Source organism: Coregonus clupeaformis, chromosome 21 (genome assembly GCF_020615455.1).
Source record: "Coregonus clupeaformis isolate EN_2021a chromosome 21, ASM2061545v1, whole genome shotgun sequence".
In the NCBI taxonomy this organism is placed as follows: Eukaryota; Metazoa; Chordata; class Actinopteri; order Salmoniformes; family Salmonidae; genus Coregonus; species Coregonus clupeaformis.
This window is the reverse complement of record NC_059212.1, coordinates 57,371,854-57,386,609: the sequence shown is the minus strand read 5'-3', so window position 1 is coordinate 57,386,609 and position 14,756 is coordinate 57,371,854. Positions and strand designations below refer to the sequence as shown.

Sequence of the window (14,756 nt, the reverse complement as noted above, 5' to 3'; positions counted from 1 at the left end):
GGAAGTAAACAGTGACCAAGAACAATTTCCACGTTACAGTTTTTATTTTTGTTATTTATACGTTTTTTGACACCATGGAACTCAAAATATGACTCGTTTAACTGCACAGCACCACATACTTACCCCGTGTAGTCTTTAATTCGCGTTGGAGACTTGGTTGATATATGTTATCTTGATAACGCCAGCTAGCTGCTGGGTTAACTAACAATGGCTAACGGTATGATTTTTCACACTCAGATAGCCTCCATCATGGAAGTACTAGCGAATGCAGCCGTGGCAGAGATCTGTAAAGTCGTAGACGACGACTATGCAGTGTTTCGTTTGGAAATAACACAAAGCCAGAAAGAAAACAGGGCATTACGGAGGAAACTACAGCTATTGGAACTGAAGGTGTCACGGGAGCGCGCAGAGAGGACAACGCAAGAGCGCGTTCTTGCTAGTCGTCCCAGAAGTGTCAAGATCCTCGACCGATACAGAGGAATGGCAAGAGGTACATTTAGCAGAATAGTCCAGGCAATATATGAAATTATGTTCACTTTTTCATAAAGCATATAATTTGCAGCACTTGTACAATTTGTGGCCCTGAACATTTCAGTACTATCCAGCAGCCCTGCAGTATCCTTTGACTAAAACTAGTCTGTCACTAAAACCAATACTATCGCCATCTACTTGTATGTGGTAGGGTTTAAGGATGATTTAACATTTGATTCTTTTCTGAATTCGTATTTTAGGACTATAGAAGTAGAAAACACATTCATTAAAAAAACAACGATTAACTCCGGACACCATCGCGTTTGATCACAAACATGTATTTTTATGCAATACATTTTCGAAAATGGATGTACAGAAAACTTACAATGATATGTTTGTTCAAAATATTCCGTCTTAGAGGTACTGAAAATAATGACAAAAACATGTTATAGAATAGCAAACACTTCTAAATTAACTCAACACTCCCACAGTGGAAACTGAATTCTTGAAAAATGGATGAGGACGTTCAATTATTTGTCATGTAGGTAATTAAGAACAGTGGTATGATATGGCATAACAATTTTAGCAATTCTATTTATCTTGCAGTGTAGACAGTTGTGTTCATATGAGAAAAATACGTCTGAAACCAGTTTCTACATAAGTCAATATTTACATTTTAAAGATGATGATAACAGGTTATAGATAAACATGCCAGTCTAGTGGTTTTAAGGCAAAGGTAGGGCTGACATGTTAAACCTACAGTAACAGTGAGGTTGACCCTTTAGCCTCTCTGAAACAGAATCAAAGTTACAACAATACCTAAAAAACTACTCAGAAAACTGTCACATACTGACAATGTATCAGGCTCCTTGTCTTAACGCTATGACAAACATACCTCGTTTATCTATCCACAAAATCTTACAGCGTGAACATGTAAATGTTAACCCTGATGTCAATTGTTAAAATACACTCAGTCGTTCTTCAACAAAAATAATGAAGATATGATACGTGACAGAGATGATAGAATCCCTCTTCTCTTTTCTTCCCTCTCTCTGTCCGCCCTCCAGCCTGCCAAACAGGGAGTCATTACTACTACCATTCACAGCAAAGATGATTCCTCCTATTCAATCAATCAGGGACTGGTGAGAACAAAAGGACAAACTGCCCATTCCCCTCCCCCATATCCCAATTTGTGCCACCCATAAGTGCAAAACCTACACACCAAATATAGACCATATATAGTGTTCCATACAGGTTATAGAAAAGAGCAGAAGCTCTGAACTATCCGTTCAGACCCCAGTCCTACCTACAGGTCTGGAAAATGTGCTCTTTTAGTATTTCTCCAGTAGGTTTCCTCAAGGAGAAAGCCTTCACTTTTATTTCAAAGATGATCAAAACAAAAACACTACAGTAAATACTACAGAATATTACAGTTCACAAAAACACTACAGTAAATACTACAGCATATTACAGTTCACAAAAACACTACAGTAAATAATACAGAATATTACAGTTCACAAAAACACTATAGTAAATACTACATCATATTACAGTTCACAAAAACACTACAGTAAATTACAGTTCGCAAAAACACTACAGTATACAACAATCCGCTAAAACACTCATTACTATAGTATATACTACCGTTTTCTTTCACTACAGTATTTAGACTATAGTTAACTACTACAGTATTCACTGTTGTGTTTTTACTGACTTCAGGGGCAGACTTCAGGGGCAGTGATACAGCTTGCAGCACTGTGTGCATTTCTGCACTGGGGGTAGCTGCGTCCCTTCCCGCACACAAATCTGATTTGACCCAAAAAACCAAGAGAGGTATAGAGAACATTGTTAGCTATAATAACAAAAATATGAAGCAGTATGTACTTTCTGAGGACTAAGGTTACAATGGTAACAATGGAGTTTGGAATGAAAATATACTCCATAACTTTCCAAGTGACCTAGTGGTAAATTGAACATCACCAAGTCAGCCTTCTTCCATCTCAAAAACATCTCACGACTCAGACCCTCTCTCACTGACCCCACTGCTGAAACCGTCATTCACGCTTTTGTTTTATCACGCCTGGACTACTGCAGCGCCATTCTCTACGGACTCCCCACCAAAACACTGGGCAGACTTCAACGTATTCAGAATTCAGTGGCACGAGTCCTCACACACACACACCAGACCTTGAGACCACATCACCCCCACCCTCAGCAAACTCCACTGGCTCCCAGTTCAATACAGGATCATCTTCAAATTGCTCATGCTCACCCACAAAGCACTCAATGGACTGGCGCCCACATACCTTACTGACCTAAACTCCCACCTGTTCACTGCACCAGGCTCCGCTCCATGGGAGACCGGGCTTTTAGCAGTGCAGCTCCCCAACACTGGAACTCCCGCTCCATGTCAGAACCTCACAATCCATACACATATTCTAGTACACACTAAAAACACACCTGGTCACACAGTCTTACCAGGATTCTCTGTTGTCTTAGCTTTTATCCTCTGTCTAGTTCACGTCCCTGGTTAGTCATCATGTTTAGTATTCTCCATGGTTAGTCTGTCATAATGTTTAGTGTACGTTTATATACTTACTTACGTAATATATGATTTTATTGCTTTTTATCCTGCTGATTTTGTTGTGGATGTAAAGTTACTTTGGGTGTCGTGAAATGAGCTTAAAATGAAATGTATTATTAATATTATCAGTTGTGGGAGGATTTTCTCCTTTTCTGTTCCTTTCTAAACGAACATCTCAAAATGAGCTTGATTGATGTTATCTTGACTGTTGGTGTGATCATTAAGTGCTCCAAAATGGAAATGTTCTCTTCTGAAATATAATTTGAGTAGTGGTGGTTGACATTTGGGACCGACAAGCACTTGAGATACATACGTGCCTATGAAATCACCAGGTACCTGGGTCCAGACAAATCAAAGGCCCTTGGGTTCCATGAATTAAACAATGTTACAGGGTTTACACAGTCCACCATTATATAATAATTTGAACTATTTATGTTGTAGTACATGGCACCATTGTAATCGTTGACCATCAAAACATAGGTGTAGACATCACCTTTTCTGTGTTATCATGTTTGGTTCAGAAGATATGACGAAAAATACATTGTCCGGTTATGGTAGAATAGCAAAATGGCCTCCATGGCAGCCAGGGGGCGTATTTGATGTTGTGCATGGCATCATTGTAATCCTTGACCATCAAAACATAGGGGTAGACATCATGTTTTCTGTGTTATCATGTTTGATTCAGAAGATATGACGCAAAATACATTTTGGTTATGGCGGAATGGAAAATGGTCGCCGCGGCCGCCAAGAGGCATTTTTGCGATGCCTCCATATCAGAAAAATTTCAGGGAACCAAACTGTACAAGTGTACAAAGTTTTTTCTTTTATGAAAAAGTGAACGTCACCTAAAATTTGGCACATATTGCCTGGACTAGAAGGCAGAGGCTGCAGGGCCTGTCTCTCTGTTCTCCTCTGCGCATGGTTTTAGATGTGTTAACCACATATATGGTTAACCAGAATGGGGTCTTGGTCAGATTTAGGATATTATGCAATAATTCCCCTGATTACTTAGCTATCTTGCACAAAGACACAATATCATATTCTAACCAGTTTCTTGATTTACTGCATTTCCTATTATTTACTAATTGAAAACAATAAGATGCTTGGAACATAATCAATCTATAAATAGTATATCAAGAAGTTATGAGAAGTGTTACCTTACATCCTTGACAATTGTAGACAGTTTCAATAATGTACAATATACCATTGAGCATTGACAGTAGCTAACCTAACCACCTCCTTTCCCCCCAATCACTCTCAGGTGAAGGACATCTCACTGGAGGCCACAGGAGCTTTGTGAAGACAGCGGGACACAATACATGGAGAGATGACCAACCAATCACTGTTGATGAGGGGAGTGGAACCTCAACCCAGCACGTTATCGTGATAGAGGTTAGTGGAATAGTGTTACATTAAAATTACAGTACATCAAATGTGGCCGGTTTATTTCAGAAAGGCTCTCCTCAGCTATTCACTTGCTTACATGTACATCCTCATTTATCTGCCATATGGGAGCTTGTGAGACTTCCCTACAACCATTGTGATCCAATTCAACTAGATACCGGTAACAACTTCATCTCTTTTTGTGTCAGTCTACAGATGCAGAGGCTGCAGGTCCTGGAGTCAAACAGGAGAAGTCTGAAGGAGAGGAGGACCCACGGCACAGCAGAGACATTCAGACTGGAGCAGCGGCTGGAGTGGCGCCCCCTGTAGCCACAGAGGACCCCACCACCGCCCCAGTGCAGCCCAGGACCCAACGCAGCATCACGGAGGTCAGTGGAACGCCGAACGACGTCCTCAAGTCAGAGACAGACACTGAGACTTTAACTGTAACACACAGCCTCTTACACACAGGATCTGACCACAGATCAGACCCAGAGAGACTGGGGCTGGGGAGACTGGGCTGTCCTCCTGCTCCCAGCTCAGAGTATTTACCGGTATTTAACCAGAGCCAGAGGACGGTTCATTCCCGTGGTGATGGTGACGTGTTAGACACTGGGGTTGATGTTCCGTGTTGTTCTTACACTACAGAGATTAACCCTGGCAACATGTCTTTGGGTTTAGAGACACAGACTGATCTGTCTAGAGGGGACTGGAACCAGTACAGTAGTAGTGTATACTCTGAAGGGTCCCTAGATAAGAAAGGGGAGGTTATAGTGGTAGATGAAGTGACTGTGAAAGTGGAGGACGACACTCCTCTGACATGGAATGCAGACAAGACTCACTTAACAGAAGGACACTCTCAGGGCAACACCAGTGACTTCTTAGACTACAGGGAAAGCTTAGAGACAAATCAAAATGTTGCGACCCACTCCTTTTTACACGCTTTCAGGGATCGCGACCCAGTGTCCACATCGATGGGGCCTTCTGATTCACACGGCCGCGTCCTTTTTGATCAGGTATTGAACTCAAACGACAGGGCTAGAGCCCAGGCTCAGGGAGGGGGAGCCACATCAGGCAATAGTAAAGAGAAACGGTTCCTCTGCATGTTCTGTAACAAAGGCTTCAGCTGCCCCCAGAACGTGGAGATCCACCAGAGGGTCCACACAGGGGAGAAACCCTTCAGTTGTACCCAGTGTCCCATGCGCTTCGCCCAGGCTGGAACCCTGAAGAGGCACCAGAGGGTCCACACAGGGGTGAAACCCTTCAGCTGTACCCAGTGTCACATGCGCTTCGCCCAGGCTGGTGACCTGAAGAGGCACCAAAGGGTCCACACAGGGGAGAGGCCATTCTCCTGTAATCACTGCGGGAAGAGGTTCTCAGAGAGGAGATACCTCAGGATACACCTGCAAAAAAACCATTCCACTCTATAACATAGAAAGTAACCATTCCACTCCATAGCTTCTGACGTTTAGATCAAACCCTGCATTAAAGGTAGACTCAGCGAGATGACTTAGATGCACAAAGTAAACAGCAGGAGTGGGTCAATTCCTATAACAACTAAGAGCATTGAAGTGCAATGCTCAGGCATTGTGGGATATACAGTAACTTCAGAAAGTATTCACACCCCTTGACTTTCTCCACATTTTGGTGTTACAGCCTGAATAAATTGTTTATTAAATTGACATTTTCTGTCACTGGCCTACACACAATACCCCATAATGTCATTTTTACAAATGAATACAAAATTCAAAGCTGAAATATCTTGAATCAATAAGTATTCAACACCTTTGTTGTGGCAAGCCTAAACAAGTTCAGGAGTAAACATTTAATAATAATAATAATAATAATAATAATATGCCATTTAGCAGACGCTTTTATCCAAAGCGACTTACAGTCATGCGTGCATACATTTTTTTTGTGTATGGGTGGTCCCGGGGATCGAACCCACTACCTTGGCGTTACAAGCGCCGTGCTCTACCAGCTGAGCTACAGAGGACCACATTTAAGTCACAATAAGTTGTATGGACTCACTCTGTGTGCAATAATAGTGTTTAACATTACTGAATGACTACCTCATCACTATACCCCACACATACAATTATCTGTAACGTCCCTCAGTCGAGCAGTGAATTTCAAACACAGATTCAACCATAAAGACCAGCGAGGTTTTCCAATGCCTAGCAAAGAAGAAGAAGGGCACTTATTGGTAGATGGGTAAAAAAATTAAAATACATTGAATATCCCTTTGAGCATGGTGAAGTTATGAATTACACTTTGGATGGTGTAACAATACACCCAGTCACTACAAAGTTTAATGACTGTGATAGGAGAAAACTGAGGATGGATCAGCATCAGCACCATTGTAGTTACCCCACAATACTAACCTAATTGACAGAGTGAAAAGAAGGAAGCCTGTACAGAATACAAGTATTCCACAACATGCACCCTGTTTGCAACAAGGCACTAAAGTAAAACTGTAAAAATGTGGTAAAGAAATTAACTTTATGTCCTGAATACAAAGTCTTATGTTTGGGACAAACAACACATCACTGAGTACCACTCTTCATATTTTCAAGCATGGTGGTGGCTGCATCATGTTATGGGTATGCTTGTCATCGGGAAGGACTAGGGAGTTTTGGGGGGGATAAAAATAAATCGAATAGAGCTAAGCACAGGCAAAATCCTAGAGGAAAACCTGGTTCAGTCTGCTTTCCAACAGACACGGAGACAAATTCAGTAGGACGATAACCTAAAACACAAGGCCAAAAAAAACACTGGAGTTGCTTAACAAGACGACATTGAAGGTTCCTGAGTGGCCTAGGTACAGTTTTGACTTGCATCGGCTTGAAAATCTGTGGCAACACTTGAAAATGGCTGTCTAGCGATGATCAACAACCAACTTGACAGGGCCTGAAGATTTTCTTTCAAGAATAATGTGCAAATATTGTACAATCCAGGTGTGCAAAGCTTTTAGAGACTTACCCAGAAAGACTCACCGCTGTAATCGCTGCCAAAGGGGATTCTAACATGTATTGACTCAGGGGTGTGAATACTTACTTAAATGAGATATTTCTGTATTTCATTTTCAATGCATTTGCAAAAATGTCTAAAAACATGTTTTCACTTTGTCATTATGGGGTATGGAAAAAACATATTTGATAAATGTTGAATTCAGGCTGTAACACAACAAAGTGGAATAAGTCAAGGGGTATGAATACTTTCTGAAGGCACTGTATATGGCATATACTGTATAAGCCTAAAAAGTCTGTTACATATTGTGTTTGTACTGTGTAGGCTATATGATGTTCACAAATGTTTACCATCTCCAGTCCTCAATTACCCCCAACTGTACGCATCTTTATTGTAGCCCCGGACAAGCACACCTCATTCAACTCATTGAGGGCTTGATGATAAGTTGACAAGTTGAATGAAGTGTGCTTGTTGGATGTCGATTAAGGCAGCCCCCCCACCCCGCACCTCTCTGATTCAGAGGGGTTGGGTTAAATGTGGAAGACACATTTCAGTTGAATGCATTCAGTTGTACAACTGACTAGGAATACCCCTTTCCTTTTTTTGTTTGTAACAATAACAATGTGTACTGTTGGTGGTACTGGAGGACTGGAGTTGGGAAACACTGTTGTAGGCTATATGATGTTCACAAATGCCTATTTCATTACTTCCATTCAACTACTTAAATGTTTTTCCCCAAGACACTTTCAATGACAATTAATGCAGTTTATCAACTTCATGCAGATTTTTTTGTTGAGACGTTTATGTGTGTTTTTCATATGGTGTAATTTAAAACTTGTTTATGTTTAATAAACACAAAATGGGACTTTTCATTCTAAGACTTTCATTGAGACTCTCTTTAGCCTACATCACATCTGATCTCACCCTATTCTGCATTCACCCAACAACACGTTATAACCATTATACACGTACTAAATATACCTACACATACCCACACACTAACAAACACCTACTGTACATGTCACAATAGTTTAGTCAGGTTTGTCTGATGATGACTTTTAACTTATCATAGCTGACTCATATTTACCCACAACATCATATTTATGTCCACCATGATGGGTTTAACAACAATGAAGTCATTCTGTAACTACAGTATAGGACTCAAATGTATTGGGGATGGGTAAACACTCCATGTTGAAAGTGTGTTTATTATCTGTGTGCGTGTGTACGTACCTGAGGGAGTGTGCAGTGCCTTGCAAAAGTATTCATCCCCCTTGGTGTTTTTCCTATTTTGTTGCATTACAACCTGTAATTTAAATGGATTTTTATTTGGATTTCATGTAATGGACATACATAAAAAAGGCAAAATTGGTGAAGTGAAATAAAATAAATAACTTGTTTCAAAACATTTGAAAAAATAAATAACGGAAAAGTGGTGCGTGCATATGTATTCACCCCCTTTGCTATGAGGCCCCTAAAGAAGATCTGGTGCAACCAATTACCTTCAGAAGTCACATAATTAGTTAAATAAAGTCCACCTGTGTCCAATCTAAGTGTCGCGTGATCTGTCACATGATCTCAGTATATATACACCTGTTCGGAAAGGCCCCAGAGTCTGCAACACCACTAAGCAAGGGGCACCACCAAGCAAGTGGCACCATGAAGACCAATGAGCTCTCCAAACAGGTCAGGGACAAAGTTGTGGAGAAGTACAGATCAGGGTTGGGTTATAAAAAAATATCAGAAACTTTGAACATCCCATGGAGCACCATTAAATCCATTATTGAAAAATGGAAAGAATATGGCACCACAGCAAACCTGCCAAGAGAGGGCCGCCCACCAAAACTCACGGACCAGGCAAGGAGGGCATTAATCAGAGAGGCAACAAAGAGACCAAAAATAACCCTGAAGGAGCTAAAAAAAAGCTCCATAGCGGAGATTGGAGTATCTGTCCATAGGACCACTTCAAGCCGTACACGCCACAGAGCTGGGCTTTACGGAAGAGTGGCCAGAAAAAAGCCATTGCTTAAAGAAAAAAATAAGCAAACACGTTTGGTGTTCGCCAAAAGGCATGTGGGAGACTCCCCAAACATATGGAAGAAGGTACTCTGGTCAGATGAGACTAAAATTGAGCTTTTTGGCCATCAAGGAAAACGCTATGTCTGGCGCAAACCCAACAACTCTCATCATCCCGAGAAAACCATCCTCACAGTGAAGCATGGTGGTGGCAGCATCATGCTGTGGGGATGTTTTTCATCGGCAGGGACTGGGAAACTGGTCAGAATTGAAGGAATGATGGATGGCGCTAAATACAGGGAAATTCTTGAGGTAAACCTGTTTCAGTCTTCCAGGGATTTAAGACTGGGACGGAGGTTCACCTTCCAGCTGGACAATGACCCTAAGCATACTGCTAAAGCAACATTCAAGTGGTTTAAGGGGAAACATTTAAATGTTTTGGAATGGCCTAGTCAAAGCCCAGACCTCAATCCAATTGAGAATCTGTGGTATGACTTAAAGATTGCTGTACACCAGCGGAACCCATCCAACTTGAAGGAGCTGGAGCAGTTTTGCCTTGAAGAATGGGCAAAAATCCCAGTGGCTAGATGTGCCAAGCATATAGAGACATACCCCAAGAGACTTGCAGCTGTAATTGCTGCGAAAGCTGGCTCTACAAAGTATTGACTTTGGGGGGATGAATAGTTATGCACGCTCAAGTTTTCTGTTTTTTTGTCTTATTTCTTGTTTGTTTCACAATTAAAAATATTTTGCATCTTCAAAGTGGTAGACATGTTGTGTAAATCAAATGATACAAACCCCCCAAAAATCAATTTTAATTCCAGGTTGTAAGGCAACAAAATAGGAAAAATGCTAAGGGGGGTGAATACTTCCACAAGTCACTGTATGTCTGTGTAATCTGTCTCTTCCAGGAGGAGGAGGGTCCAGAGGTGCTGCTGGTGAAGGAGGAGGGGTGTGAGGAGGGTCTGGGGAACCCTGAGGGGACCATGGTCATAGAGGACAACCAGACTACACCTCCTCCTGAACCCACAGAGGAACCAGCTGAGCAGCACAGGACCACACACAGTCTCACTGAGGTGAGCCCACTGTGAACTACTGTCTGTATGGTATTAGGTCAGGGCCTGTATCCACAAATTGTCTCAGAGCAGGAGTGCTGATCATATATCATATTGAATGAGACTATATAGACAGGTGGGGACCTTATCCTCGATCTGCACTTCTACCAGTGAGACTCTTTGTTAAGGGCCCAGGTCTTTATTAATGTTTTCTTAAGTGTGGGACCATGCCTTTGAATTATCAAGCTATTAAAGAGTGTCAGGTAATCAAATCAACCAACATGTTTGCATAGTACTCATAGCAATCCCTCATTGCCCAATCAGAAGATGCAGGGTGCTCATATCAGATTTCTTGATCCAACATCCTCTCACTCTGTATCTCTTACAGTCAGTAGACATGGAGGATGGGAAGCCTGATCTGCTGCTGGTCAAAGAGGAGACAATAGAAGACGGACCAGAGAGCATTGATCTGCTGAGTGGACTAAAGATGGGGGAGCAAGGTAAGGGAGAAATACATATAGTTGAAGTCGGAAGTTTACATACACCTTAGCCAAATACATTTAAACTCAGTTTTTCACAATTCCTGACATTTAATCCTAGTAAAAATTCCCTGTCTTAGGTCAGTTAGGATCACCACTTTATTTTAAGAATGTGAAATGTCAGAATAACAGTAGAGAGAATGATTTATTTAAGCTTTTATTTATTTCATCACATTCCCAGTGGGTCAGAAGTTTACATACACTGAATTAGTATTTGGTAGCATTGCCTTTAAATTGTTTAACTTGGGTCAAACATTTCGGGTAGCCTTCCACAAGCTTCCCACAATAAGTTGGGGACACTTCCTGAGGGGTATGACAGCTGCGTGGTCCCATGGTGTTTATACTTGCAGACTATTGTTTGTACAGATGAACGTGGTACCTTCAGGCATTTGGAAATTGCTCCCAAGGATGAACCAGACTTGTGGAGGTCTACAATAGTTTTTCTGAGGTCTTGGCTGATTTCTTTTGATTTTCCCATGATGTCAAGCAAAGAGGTACTGAGTTTGAAGGTAGGCCTTGAAATACATCCACATGTACACCTCCAATTGACTCAAATAATGTCAATTAGCCTATCAGAAGCTTCTAAAGCCATGACATCATTTTCTGGAATTTTCTAAGCTGTTTAAAGGCACTGTCAACATAGTGTATGTAAACTTCTGACCCACTGGAATTGTGAAACAGTGAATTATAAGTAAAATAATCTTGCTGTAAACAATTGTTGGAAAAATTACTTGTGTCATGCACAAAGTAATGTCCTAACCAACTTGCCAAAACTATAGTTTGTTAACAAGAAATTTGTGGAGTGGTTGAAAAACAAATTTTAATGACTCCAACCTAAGTGTATGTAAACTTCCGACTTCAACTGAATATACATAGCCTACATACAGTAAAAGATCTTCAATGGGAATAGTGATGTGCCTGGCTTTTGTTTTAAACACATTAAAATGTATGAACTTGACCAGGTGATTGACAAACAAAAAACTCCATATGTAGAGTTTTCTCTGCCATGTTTGTAAAGTCTATTTTGTAACCTCTTCCTGCAGGTGGTTGGCTGGAGGCTAACAGAGACTGGACAGCCATCTTGGATTCCCAGACCCAGACTGGTGCAGCCAAGGTCCCAGGGGACGACATCACTGAGAAGGCCAGGACCAGAGGCGACATAGTGGAGGTCAGTGGATGGGACAGCGTCCTCAACTCTGGGCTGGGGAACAACACTGTTAACCACAACCAGAAACAGACAGTCGAACACAAAACAACAACCAAACTTAGTCTCCATGACAACAGACTGGCTGAGACCAGGGCGAGGCGTAGATTTGGTATGCGGCGGGAGAGAACAGACACAGACTCGGCTAGCGATGCTCCGTCCTGCTCCTATAGTTGTGATTCAGAGAGACTGATGGCGCCTCAGGTTAACCCCCTAACAGATGCTGCCTTCAGCCTGCCTTCTATAGGATCTATCAACTGGAACATGGACCCTGTGACAACACAGACACTCCCTGGCCTTCATCCTCCTCACACTCTCCTAATGTTAAACCAGACATCAGACAATGCCAGTGCCTCAACACTTAATGGCTACACAAGCCCATTGACAAATGACAGTAGTAGTAACGCTATCAGTAGATCCGGTGGCAAAGAGAAGCGCTTCCCGTGTTCGTTCTGTGGGAAAGCCTTCAGTTTCCCTAAACAGGTGGAGATCCACCAGAGGATGCACACGGGGGAGAAACCATTCAGCTGCCACCTTTGCCAGGCTAGTTTCTCCCACTCCTCCAACCTGAATAGGCACCAGAGGGTACACACAGGGGTGAAACCCTTCAGCTGTACCCAGTGTCACATGTGCTTCGCCCAGGCTGGTCACCTGAAGAGGCACCAGAGGGTCCACACCGGAGAGAAACCCTACAGCTGCCCCCAGTGTGAAAAGAAGTTCTCCCGCCAGAACCAGCTGAAGATGCACCTGAAGGTCCACACGGGATAGAGGCCTCCTACGCACTGCAGGAAGAGGTTCTCAGAGAGGAGCTACCTTAGGATACACCTGCAGAAAAACCATTCCACTCTATAACAAAGAAAGTAACCATTCCACTCGATAGCTTCTGACTTTTAGATTAAGGCCTGCATTAAAGACAAATATTAATTTTCATTGTAGTCAGTAGGAAAGATCCACAGATGCATTTGGAATAACGATAGTAACAGATTTCAGTGTTGAATATTCCTGGGTAGAATATTGCACCCAGACATTGTGTGATGTATAAGGCATTTAAGCAATGCAAAAACATTCCATTATACATTTCAATCTGGGTCTGGTGGGCATCATTTGAAAGCTTGTTCTATTTCCAACATGATTAGCTAAGTTATAACATACGATCTTACAGTGTTAGGCTTTGACAAGGCACTTTAGACTAACAGAATGGAGTCGTAAGTGCATTCAGGTGGGTGTTCCGCTTCTAATTTTCTTCACAATACGACAAACATGCTCATTCTGTTCAGGACAACCCAGGGTATGACACATGTCATCCTTGTCACTGTACATCAAACATAACGAACATTGATACTGTAAATGACATGGGTTTTCAAATATGGACATGTAAAGGACACATTTGTACTCACTGGTGTTTGGTTTGCTTGTATGATATCAAAGTGGTATTTATTATAAGCCTCAACATCTCATCTTTCAGAAAACATCGACTCCTCTCGATTTACAGCATTCCCCTCACGCAGACAATAATAAAAGTGCAAAAGAAGCCCAATTAGTGGGAGGGATGGGGGCAGTTGCGCTTGGTACACACGTTTAGAACGGCTGCTCTGACGTCATATACAGGATGTTACTGTACAGACACTGCGTTTCAATTGAGGCGCTTATCAATGACCAAATCTGCCATTTTCAACCTGTATACGGGATGACAGGACCTGTGAGTGTAAATTGTATTGGGAAAATAATTAAGTAGTTGAATGGAATTAATGAAATAGGTATTTGTGAACATTATAGCCTACACAGTACAAACACAATATAATACTTTTTAGGCTTATCCCCCTTAATCTATTGACGCACCTATGCGTCAATCTAAGTAACATCATTTAAAAAATCCCCATCAAAATCCGTCAGTATAAGCATGGGCTGTGTCTCATAGAAACGCATTGAATAACACATTCATAAATGGCAAAAAAAGACAGTCGGTTTTCGTCTGTAGCGTCCGAACGGTTTGGCCTACAAACTAATATGACCACTCTATGGAAAGATGAGGCTCTCACGAACACGATGTTCTCCATTTTGTACCGGGACTCGTCAGAAGGTAACCGGTGCGATTTTAAAAACTGAATGGTCGTTTTGTGCCTACCCCAAAAAAGGGGTTAAATATGTAAAAATATATTTTTCCTGAGCTTTCTTATATCTCTTAGATATAGGACAGACTCTTCAAAAACGTATTCCTTATGATTTATTTTTTGACTGTCTGTTTTGCCATTTATTAATGTGTTATTCAATGCATTTCTATAATTCCATATGTCAGCTTAGACCCCCCCAGCTAAGAAATCACTGTAAGATCATATTTTATAACTTAGCTAGTCATGTTGGAAATAGAATAAGCTTTCAAATTATGCCCACCTGACCCAGATTGAGATTTGTGTTATGGTAGTGACACAGGGCTGTGTTTAAGAAAAAAAAAGGGAAGTGTGCTTGCTTCAGTTCCTCAACATCAAAGCTAGGAGAGCTCAAAAAGCACCTTATAGTTGAAGGCTCTTTCCCTG

The 14,756-nt window shown here is 41.6% G+C and overlaps 1 non-coding gene and 1 pseudogene across 1 annotated transcript; both read left to right on the top strand.

Moving 5' to 3' along the window:
* LOC121535729 lies at positions 1–14,136 on the top strand (annotated as a pseudogene).
* On the top strand, positions 1,791–1,843 carry LOC121535812. Its single transcript, XR_005994783.1, has one exon. It is a non-coding gene; the product is annotated as a U7 small nuclear RNA (small nuclear RNA).
* Positions 14,137–14,756: the final 620 nt, after the last annotated feature.